Here is an 11,247-nt window from a genome sequence, read left to right as displayed (position 1 = left end):
ATGGCTACGGGATTAGGACGCTAACATACTGTACAATATCCCTAATCTCAATAGGCAATAGTGAACTTCTAACGCGTCCATTTGTGACAGTGTACACTACTAGTTTTATGGTGTTTTGTCTGCGGGACTTGGACGCTCAAATATTCATAAAGTACTGTAAATGGATCATATACTGTATGCTGTACTATTTGCGCCTGTACCATATATACTGTATTAAATAATGCAGCGTAATGAGTATTTACTGTATGCAGCATAATGAGATGCCTTAGTAAAGTAGTCCTTACTATATATTTCAGTATTGTATTTTACGGGAGACCACACGCATGCGCAGTAGTGATTGTAAAAAGCGACATCTGGTGGATGATCGCAGGTATTACACGTAAAGGTAACGCCAAACGCTCTGTCTGCCTCTGTGCGATTGGGCACACCTCTCTGTGACTAGGCGCGCCTCCCTGCGCCCCGGTACGCTGTGTATGCCTGATCAGGACAAATGCCTCAGCCAGTCAAGATAACGGTGGCTGCATCTGTACACAATAGACAAAATACTTTAGCTGTTCGGGCTTTCTTGTCTTTATATTCTTCCTTTCAATAGGAGTCGGTGTATCACTCAATAATCAACAAAACATACTAATATAGAACACTGTGATGCTGCACTGGTTATCTTGTGATAATGGCAGAAAACGCACAGGAATCAAGGAGACACACTTGAATTGGAAAATTAAAACCAAGGGGTGATTCCTATGGCCATGCCTAGATGTCAATGGGTGGTTCTCAAGGCTGCAGGGTAGGGGCAGATTTGCTGCAACTATTACTGTGTCCTGGGGCCGAGCTGCGGTGCTGCTGCATGACAACCAGTACAGGCTTAGTGTCTAACACTGACTGCACTGGCTGCAGGGAAGTTATTGCAGCCAGTTCCTCAGCCCACCCACCATGCTTAGCAGCTGCCGCCACAAGTCAAATTGCCAGGTGCCCACTTTAAAACATGATAAGCTTGCAGTGCGCTTGGCCCTGGCTGTCCCTTCATCTTCTGGTGGGCTCTGTCTCCTGAACCCGTGGGAGAAGATATACATAATGAAGTTACAATATGTGCCATCCAGGAAGAATTGCCCTAAGCCACAGCCAACCAAAGGTAAATATAAAAAAAATGTGTGGCAGCATAAAATATATAAGGTGTGGATGGGGATAAATTATATAAGGAGAGGGTTGAGGGGCTGATGTGCTTAAAGTACTTATATATGGTGGGGGGTTATTGGCTTAAGATATATAAGGTGTGGGGCAGGAGCATTTTAAGAGAGGAGGGGACCCGTGTGCAGCCTCCGTCGTGGGCCCTCTCTGGCAGCAAGTAGACTCTGGCATAATGCTAGAGTCTACTGCGCATGCACATGTCTCCGAGAACATGGCACCCGCTCCCTCTTAACGGGGACATATCCAGTGCGCATCCACAAATCACCCGGAAATTGCCACGGCGGCCATTTTCAAAGTGATTTCTGTCTGCAGTGCAGGTCCTCTGCCGCTGGACACCGGAGGGGTAAGTATAATGTATGGGTGCAGTGTGTAAGGAGTGGACCCCCTGGACCCAGGGGCCCGTGTGCACTGCACCCATTATAGAAACGCCTTTGGCGTGGGGAAGGGTGTTGATGGGCATAAAATAAGGGATTGTATTAGGATGGATATAAAATATATTAAGGGTTTGGGCAATGAGTAAAAAAATGTAATGGGGATGTACAAAAGTATATAAAATATATAAGGGAAAGGATAAATGGGGCACAAAATTGCTAAATATATATATGGGAAGGCACATATCATAATATAGATACATCAGGGAGGGTCTCTTCATGTCCCTGATCCTGCCCTCTTTTTAGGGCTGCTTCCAGAAATTTCCCTGGCTGTTTTTTTGCGTCACAATTCGTGCCTGTTGCAGAGTGTTATTCCAGGGATGCTGCAAGCCAAAGACAGGTGCTGAGGCAGAAAGGTGCCTCCCCCAAGGTGCTCAGGCCCGGCGACAGGGGGGGTCAAAGGGGACACCCGTCCCGGGCCCCGCCGTTGCTAGGGGCCCCGCGGTCCAGGCAGCGGGCAGCAGCGGGCAGCAGCGGGTGCAGTGTAAAAAATAAAAGTTTCCTCCCGGCGCGGGCCGGCCACTGCGTTGTGATTAAAGAAGTGCTTGCGTGTGTGGCGGCCCCCGTCGCCCCCCGTCCCAAAGAAGTGCTTGCGTGTGTGGCGGCCCCCGTCGCCCCCCCCCCCCCGTGCCGAGTTCCGTGTGCGCGCCCCCACCCCCTTCTCTCCCGAATCGTGTCAGTGTGTGCTGCCGCTCAGTCACCTCACCCCTCAGTGGCCTGTTCACCCCTCAGTGACCCCAGCCCCAGGTCACCTGGCAACAAGTCCCCAGCCAGGAAGCTCGGCTGGACAGGTCACCTGCTATCCTGTCAGCCAGTCCCCGGCCAGGACCGCCCCTCCAGCGTCCTCACCGCACGCTGCCTCCCTGTCTCTCTGCTGGGTGAGTGAGGAGCCGGACTGAGGCACGGAGCGCACAGCAGGAGCTGCCAGCCAGGACGAAAGGTATGAGGGGAATTTTAAAAATAAATGTACAGCATGTATGTGTTTTTTTAAAGCTGTATTATGGAGGCAGGCTCGGCGACAGGGGGGGTCAAAGGGGACACCAGTCGGGCCCCGCCTTTGTTAGGGGCCCCAAGGTCCAGGCAGCGCGCAGCAGCGGCTGCAGTTTATAACAAGTGTTAAAAAAAAACAGTTTCCTCCCGGCATTGCGGATTTGCGGGCCGGCCGCTGCGGAGTGATTTAAGTGCTTGTGTGTGTTTGCGTGCGGCGGCCCCCGCCGCCCCCCCCCCCCTCCCGAGTTCCGTGTGCTGCTCAGCTCGGCTCAACCCCGCATGCGTGTTTGCGTGCGCGCGCCCCCGCCCCTTTCTCTCCCGAATCGTGTGTGCTGCTCACCTCACCCCTCAGTGCCCTGTTCACCCCTCAGTGACCCCAGCCCCAGGTCACCTGCCAACCAGTCCCCAGCCAGGAAGCTCGGCTGGACAGGTCACCTGTTAACCTGTCAGCCAGTCCCCAGCCAGGACCGCCCCTCCAGCGTCCTCACCGCACGCTGCCTCCCTGTCTCTCTGCTGGGTGAGTGAGGAGCCGGACTGAGGCACGGAGCGCACAGCAGGAGCTGCCAGGACGAAAGGTATGAGGGGAATTTTAAAAATAAATGTACAGCATGTATGTGTTTTTTTAAAGCTGTATTATGGAGGCAGGCTCGGCGACAGGGGGGGTCAAAGGGGACACCAGTCGGGCCCCGCCTTTGTTAGGGGCCCCAAGGTCCAGGCAGCGCGCAGCAGCGGCTGCAGTTTATAACAAGTGTTAAAAAAAAACAGTTTCCTCCCGGCATTGCGGATTTGCGGGCCGGCCGCTGCGGAGTGATTTAAGTGCTTGTGTGTGTTTGCGTGCGGCGGCCCCCGCCGCCCCCCCCCCCCTCCCGAGTTCCGTGTGCTGCTCAGCTCAGCTCAACCCCGCATGCGTGTTTGCGTGCGCGCGCCCCCGCCCCCTTCTCTCCCGAATCGTGTGTGCTGCTCACCTCACCCCTCAGTGCCCTGTTCACCCCTCAGTGACCCCAGCCCCAGGTCACCTGCCAACCAGTCCCCAGCCAGGTAGCTCGGCTGGACAGGTCACCTGTTAACCTGTCAGCCAGTCCCCAGCCAGGACCGCCCCTCCAGCGTCCTCACCGCACGCTGCCTCCCTGTCTCTCTGCTGGGTGAGTGAGGAGCCGGACTGAGGCACGGAGCGCACAGCAGGAGCTGCCAGGACGAAAGGTATGAGGGGAATGTTAAAAATAAATGTACAGCATGTATGTGTTTTTTTAAAACTGTATTATGGAGGTAATTCCGAGTTGATCGCACATAGCAACTTTTTGCTGCTTGTGCGATCAACTAGACGCCGCCTATGGGGGAGTGTATTTTAGCATAGCAAGTGTGCGATCGCTTGTGCAGCCCTGCTATGCTAAAAAAGTTTTGTGTAAAACAAGACCAGCCCTGCAGTTGCTCACCCTGTGCGATGACTCCAGCGATGAAGGTCCCGGAATTGACGTCAGACATCCGCCCTCCAAACGCCTGGACACGCCTGCGTTCACCGAATCCACTCCCAGAAAAGTCAGTTGACGCCCTGGAATGCCTTCCTCCTTTCAATCTTCTTGTGGTTGCTGCTGCGACCGCTTTCTTCGTATGCGGCATTGCTGCGGCAACAACGCGCCTGTGCAATGCGGCTGCTGTGCATGCACAGAACCGACCCGTTCGCACCGCTGCGATGAACCGCAACGTGCGAACGGGTTGGAATGACCCCCTATAAGTAGTATTAGTAGTAGTAGTACAAACACATAAAAAGGTCCTCTTGGTATCTGTAGATCTTTGTTTTGCTTAGTTTTGACTGGTTGGCTAACCCTGATGTACAGTACATAAGACGAGCCAAGAAGCTAGAAATCACAGTACAAAACAGGACACCTTTATGGTTAGTGATACCGCTGTGCAGGGGAGGATTAAGTGAAGGAAGAGTCTAGATCAGTGTTTACCACCCTCAGTTCTCAAGGCACACTAAGGCTAGGGCCACACATAGTGGCCAATGCAATTGGGCACCTATGCAGGCACCCACACATGTGCGGCAGTCCCGCCGGCGGAGGATCCAAACGTTTGGGCCGGACGACGGGATTTCAGTGTGAACACATATATTTCAATGCATATGTTCACACAATGTGGCTGTGCCGCACTGTGTTCTATGAAATCCCATGTGTCACTGACCGGATCCTGTTCTCAGGCCCGGCGACAGGGGGGGTCAAAGGGGACACCCGTCCCGGGCCCCGCCGTTGTTAGGGGCCCCGCGGTCCAGGCAGCGGGCAGCAGCGGGTGCAGTGTAAAAAATAAAACAGTTTCCTCCCGGCGCGGGCCGGCCACTGCGTTGTGATTAAAGAAGTGCTTGCATGTGTGGCGGCCCCCGTCGCCCCCCCCCCGTCCCAAAGAAGTGCTTGCGTGTGTGGCGGCCCCCGTCGCCCCCCCCGTCCCGAGTTCCGTGTGCTGCTCAGCTTGCGTGTGCGCGCCCCCACCCCCTTCTCTCCCGAATCATGTCAGTGTGTGCTGCCGCTCAGTCACCTCACCCCTCAGTGGCCTGTTCACCCCTCAGTGACCCCAGCCCCAGGTCACCTGGCAACAAGTCCCCAGCCAGGAAGCTCAGCTGGACAGGTCACCTGCTATCCTGTCAGCCAGTCCCCGGCCAGGACCGCCCCTCCAGCGTCCTCACCGCACGCTGCCTCCCTGTCTCTCTGCTGGGTGAGTGAGGAGCCGGACTGAGGCACGGAGCGCACAGCAGGAGCTGCCAGCCAGGACGAAAGGTATGAGGGGAATTTTAAAAATAAATGTACAGCATGTATGTGTTTTTTTAAAGCTGTATTATGGAGGCAGGCTCGGCGACAGGGGGGGTCAAAGGGGACACCAGTCGGGCCCCGCCTTTGTTAGGGGCCCCAAGGTCCAGGCAGCGCGCAGCAGCGGCTGCAGTTTATAACAAGTGTTAAAAAAAAAACAGTTTCCTCCCGGCATTGCGGATTTGCGGGCCGGCCGCTGCGGAGTGATTTAAGTGCTTGTGTGTGTTTGCGTGCGGCGGCCCCCGCCGCCCCCCCCCCCCTCCCGAGTTCCGTGTGCTGCTCAGCTCAGCTCAACCCCGCATGCGTGTTTGCGTGCGCGCGCCCCCGCCCCCTTCTCTCCCGAATCGTGTGTGCTGCTCACCTCACCCCTCAGTGCCCTGTTCACCCCTCAGTGACCCCAGCCCCAGATCACCTGCCAACCAGTCCCCAGCCAGGAAACTCGGCTGGACAGGTCACCTGTTAACCTGTCAGCCAGTCCCCAGCCAGGACCGCCCCTCCAGCGTCCTCACCGCACGCTGCCTCCCTGTCTCTCTGCTGGGTGAGTGAGGAGCCGGACTGAGGCACGGAGCGCACAGCAGGAGCTGCCAGGACGAAAGGTATGAGGGGAATGTTAAAAATAAATGTACAGCATCTATGTGTTTTTTTAAAACTGTATTATGGAGGTAATTCCGAGTTGATCGCACATAGCAACTTTTTGCTGCTTGTGCGATCAACTAGACGCCGCCTATGGGGGAGTGTATTTTAGCATAGCAAGTGTGCGATCGCTTGTGCAGCCCTGCTATGCTAAAAAAGTTTTGTGTAAAACAAGACCAGCCCTGCAGTTGCTCACCCTGTGCGATGATTCCAGCGATGAAGGTCCCGGAATTGACGTCAGACATCCGCCCTCCAAACGCCTGGACACGCCTGCGTTCACCGAATCCACTCCCAGAAAACAGTCAGTTGACGCCCTGGAATGCCTTCCTCCTTTCAATCTTCTTGTGGTTGCTGCTGCGACCGCTTTCTTCGTATGCGGCATTGCTGCGGCAACAACGCGCCTGTGCAATGCGGCTGCTGTGCATGCACAGAACCGACCCGTTCGCACCGCTGCGATGAACCGCAACGTGCGAACGGGTTGGAATGACCCCCTATAAGTAGTATTAGTAGTAGTAGTACAAACACATAAAAAGGTCCTCTTGGTATCTGTAGATCTTTGTTTTGCTTAGTTTTGACTGGTTGGCTAACCCTGATGTACAGTACATAAGACGAGCCAAGAAGCTAGAAATCACAGTACAAAACAGGACACCTTTATGGTTAGTGATACCGCTGTGCAGGGGAGGATTAAGTGAAGGAAGAGTCTAGATCAGTGTTTACCACCCTCAGTTCTCAAGGCACACTAAGGCTAGGGCCACACATAGTGGCCAATGCAATTGGGCACCTATGCAGGCACCCACACATGTGCGGCAGTCCCGCCGGCGGAGGATCCAAACGGTTGGGCCAGACGACAGGATTTCAGTGTGAACACATATATTTCAATGCATATGTTCACACAATGTGGCTGTGCCGCACTGTGTTCTATGAAATCCCATGTGTCACTGACCGGATCCTGTTCTGCGGCATGCCGCAGAACAGTATACGTGTGAACACAAAAACCACCTCCCAGCCAAGTGGGTCTCGTTCAGCGGGACCCGCTTGGCCGCTATGTGGGGCCCTAGCCTAACAGTCCAGTTTTTAAGTATAGCCATACTTGAGCACCGTTGACTTAATCAGTACCTTTTATTTTGATTGTGCACAAACATAGATATATCATATCCTTAAAACATATACTATAAGTAGTGATGTGCACTGGAAATTTTTCGGGTTTTGGATTCGGGTCCGCGGCCGTGTTTTGGCAAAACCTCCCTGAAATTTTTTTGGCAGATTCGGGTGTGTTTTGGTTTCGGGTGTTTTTTTTACAAAAAAAACCCCCTCAAAAACAGCTTAAATCATAGAATTTGGGGGTCATTTTGATCCCATAGTATTATTAACCTCAATAACCATAATTTCCACTCATTTTCAGTCTATTCTGAACACCTCACACCTCACAATATTGGCCCTCATTCCGAGTTGATCGGTCGCAAGGCGAATTTAGCAGAGTTACACACGCTAAGCCGCCGCCTACTGGGAGTGAATCTTAGCTTCTTAAAATTGCGACCGATGTATTCGCAATATTGCGATTACTAACTACTTAGCAGTTTCAGAGTAGCTCCAGACTTACTCTGCCTGTGCGATCATTTCAGTGCTTGTCGTTCCTGGTTGACGTCACAAACACACCCAGCGTTCGCCCAGGCACTCCCACCGTTTCTCCGGCCACTCCTGCGTTTTTTCCGGAAACGGTAGCGTTTTCAGCCACACGCCCCTGAAACGCCGTGTTTCCGCCCAGTAACACCCATTTCCTGTCAATCACATTACGATCGCCGGAGCGAAGAAAAAGCCGTGAGTAAAAATACTTTCTTCATAGTAAAGTTACTTGGCGCAGTCGCAGTGCGAACTTTGCGCATGCGTACTAAGCGGATTTTCACTGCGATGCGATGAAAAAGAACGAGCGAACAACTCGGAATGAGGGCCATTATTTTTAGTCCTAAAATTTGCACCGAGGTCGCTGGATGGCTAAGCTAAGCGACCCAAGTGGCCGACACAAACACCTGGCCCATCTAGGAGTGGTACTGCAGTGTCAGTCAGGATGGCACTTCAAAAAAATTGTCCCCAAACAGCACATGATGCAAAGAAAAAAAGAGGCGCACCAAGGTCGCTGTGTGACTAAGCTAAGCGACACAAGTGGCCGACACAAACACCTGGCCCATCTAGGAGTGGCACAGTTCTTTGCTGTGCTTTTGAAATCTTAACTCTTTTAAGTTTTCTAGCAGGAGGATGAGAGCTTCCATCATCAGGTGAAGCTGAACCACTAGCCTAGAACATAGGCCAGGGCCTCAGCTGTTCCTTGCCACTCCGTGTCGTAAATGGCACATTGGCAAGTTTATGCTTCTCCTCAGACAATTTTGATTTAGATTTTTGGATCATTTTACTGAGCTTTATTTTTTTGGATTTTACATGCTCTCTACTATGACATTGGGCATCGGCCTTGGCAGACGACGTTGATGGCATTTCATCGTCTCGGCCATGACTAGTGGCAGCAGCTTCAGCACGAGGTGGAAGTGGATCTTGATCTTTCCCTATTTTACCCTCCACATTTTTGTTCTCCATTTTTTAATATGTGGAATTATATGCCAGTAATATATCAATAGCAATGGCCTACTACTATATATACTGCGCACAACTGAAATGCACCACAGGTATGGATGGATAGTATACTTGACGACACAGAGGTAGAGCAGTGGACTACTGTACCGTACTGCTATATATATAGTTATACTGGTGGTCAGCAAAATTCTGCACTGTCCTCCTACTGTATACTACAATGCAGCACAGATAAGGAGCGTTTTTCAGGCAGAGAACGTATACTGGTGGTCACTGATCAGCAAAACTCTGCACTGTACTCCTCCTATAATAATACAGCTGCTCCCCAGTCCCCATAATAAAGCAGTGTGAGCACAGATATATGCAGCACACTGAGCACAGATATGGAGTGTTTTTCAGGCAGACAACGTATACTGGTGTTCACTGTCAACAATACTCTGCACTGTACTCCTATATAATACAGCTGCTCCCCAATTAAGGAATAAGCACAAATATTTTTGCATCAAGATTAATAAATGGAGAGGACGCCAGCCACGTCCTCTCCCTAACATTTCCAATGCACGAGTGAAAATGGCGGCGACACGCGGCTGCTTATATAGAATCCGAATCTCGCGAGAATCCGACAGCGGGATGATGACGTTCGAGCGCGCTCGGGTTAACCGAGCCATACGGGAGAATCCGAGTATGCCTCGGACCCGTGTAAAATGGGTGAAGTTCGGGGGGGGGGGGGGGTTCAGTTTCCGAGGAACCGAACCCGCTCATCACTAACTATAAGTGTGCCTAATAGTTGGGAAACACTGGACTAGATTATTCTATTACCTTTTCAGGTATCTTCAAGATGAATCGATATAAATCTGGGGCCCAAAAAAGGAAGGAAAAGAAAGACAATGAAAAGAGAGATGAAGGCCTCAAGAAGAAAAATGTCCTTTTTAAGTATTCTGAGAAGAGACAGAAGACTGACGAAGAGGAGAGACAGAAGACTGACGAAGAGGAGAGACAGAAGACTGACGAAGAGGAGAGAAGTTTTGAGAAGTCATCTGAGACTGCGGCGCATTTCCAGTAGAGATGAGCGGGTTCGGTTTCTCTGAATCCGAACCCGCACGAACTTCATGTTTTTTTTCACGGGTCCGAGCGACTCGGATCTTCCCGCCTTGCTCGGTTAACCCGAGCGCGCCCGAACGTCATCATGACGCTGTCGGATTCTCGCGAGGCTCGGATTCTATCGCGAGACTCGGATTCTATATAAGGAGCCGCGCGTCGCCGCCATTTTCACACGTGCATTGAGATTGATAGGGAGAGGACGTGGCTGGCGTCCTCTCCGTTATAGTAGAAAAGAGTAAAGACTGAGTGACTTAGTTATAATTGTGGGGAGGATTGGGGACGGGGAGCAGCTGTTAGGGAGTACAGTGATTTAGATTAGGAGAGAGAGAGAGAGAGAGATTGACCTGATTTACTGGAGCTTAGGAGTACTGTAGAAGAGAGTGCAGAGTTTACTAGTGACTGACCACAGTGACCACCAGACAGTGCAGTTTTATTTAATATATCCGTTCTCTGCCTGAAAAAAACGATACACACAGTGACTCAGTCACATACCATATCTGTGTGCACTGCTCAGCCCAGTGTGCTGCATCATCTATGTATATACAGGTTGAGTATCCCATATCCAAATATTCCGAAATACGGAATATTCCGAAATACGGACTTTTTTGAGGGAGAGTGAGATAGTGAAACCTTTGTTTTTTGATGGCTCAATGTATACAAACTTTGTTTAATACACAAAGTTATTAAAAATATTGTATTAAATGACCTTCAGGTTGTGTGTATAGGGTGTATATGAAACATAAATGAATTGTGTGAATGTAGACACACTTTGTTTAATGCACAAAGTTATAAAAAATATTGGCTAAAATTACCTTCAGGCTGTGTGTATAAGGTGTATATGTAACATAAATGCATTCTGTGCTTAGATTTAGGTCCCATCACCATGATATCTCATTATGGTATACAATTATTCCAAAATACGGAAAAATCCCATATCCAAAATGCCTCTGGTCCCAAGCATTTTGGATAAGGGAGACTCAACCTGTATTATATATCTGACTGTGCTCAGCTCACACAGCTTATAATTGTGGGGGAGACTGGGGAGCACTGCAGTGCCAGTTATAGGTTATAGCAGGAGCCAGGAGTACAAGACAGTCACATACCATTTCTGTGTGCACTGCTCAGCCCAGTGTGCTGCATCATCTATGTATATATTATATATCTGACTGTGCTCAGCTCACACAGCTTATAATTGTGGGGGAGACTGGGGAGCACTGCAGTGCCAGTTATAGGTTATAGCAGGAGCCAGGAGTACATATTATATTAAAATTAAACAGTGCACACTTTTGCTGCAGGAGTGCCACTGCCAGTGTGACTGACCAGTGACCTGACCACACTGACCACCAGTATAGTTAGTAGTATACTATATTGTGATTGCCTGAAAAAGTTAAACACTCGTCGTGTGACTTCACTTGTGTGGTGTTTTTTTTTTTATTCTATAAAAAACTCATTCTGCTGACAGACAGTGTCCAGCAGGTCCGTCATTATATAATATATATACCTGTCCGGCTGCAGTAGTGATATATATATAT

The sequence above is a fragment of the Pseudophryne corroboree genome, chromosome 1 (assembly GCF_028390025.1).
Source record: "Pseudophryne corroboree isolate aPseCor3 chromosome 1, aPseCor3.hap2, whole genome shotgun sequence".
In the NCBI taxonomy this organism is placed as follows: Eukaryota; Metazoa; Chordata; class Amphibia; order Anura; family Myobatrachidae; genus Pseudophryne; species Pseudophryne corroboree.
Note: the sequence above shows the minus strand (reverse complement) of the source record.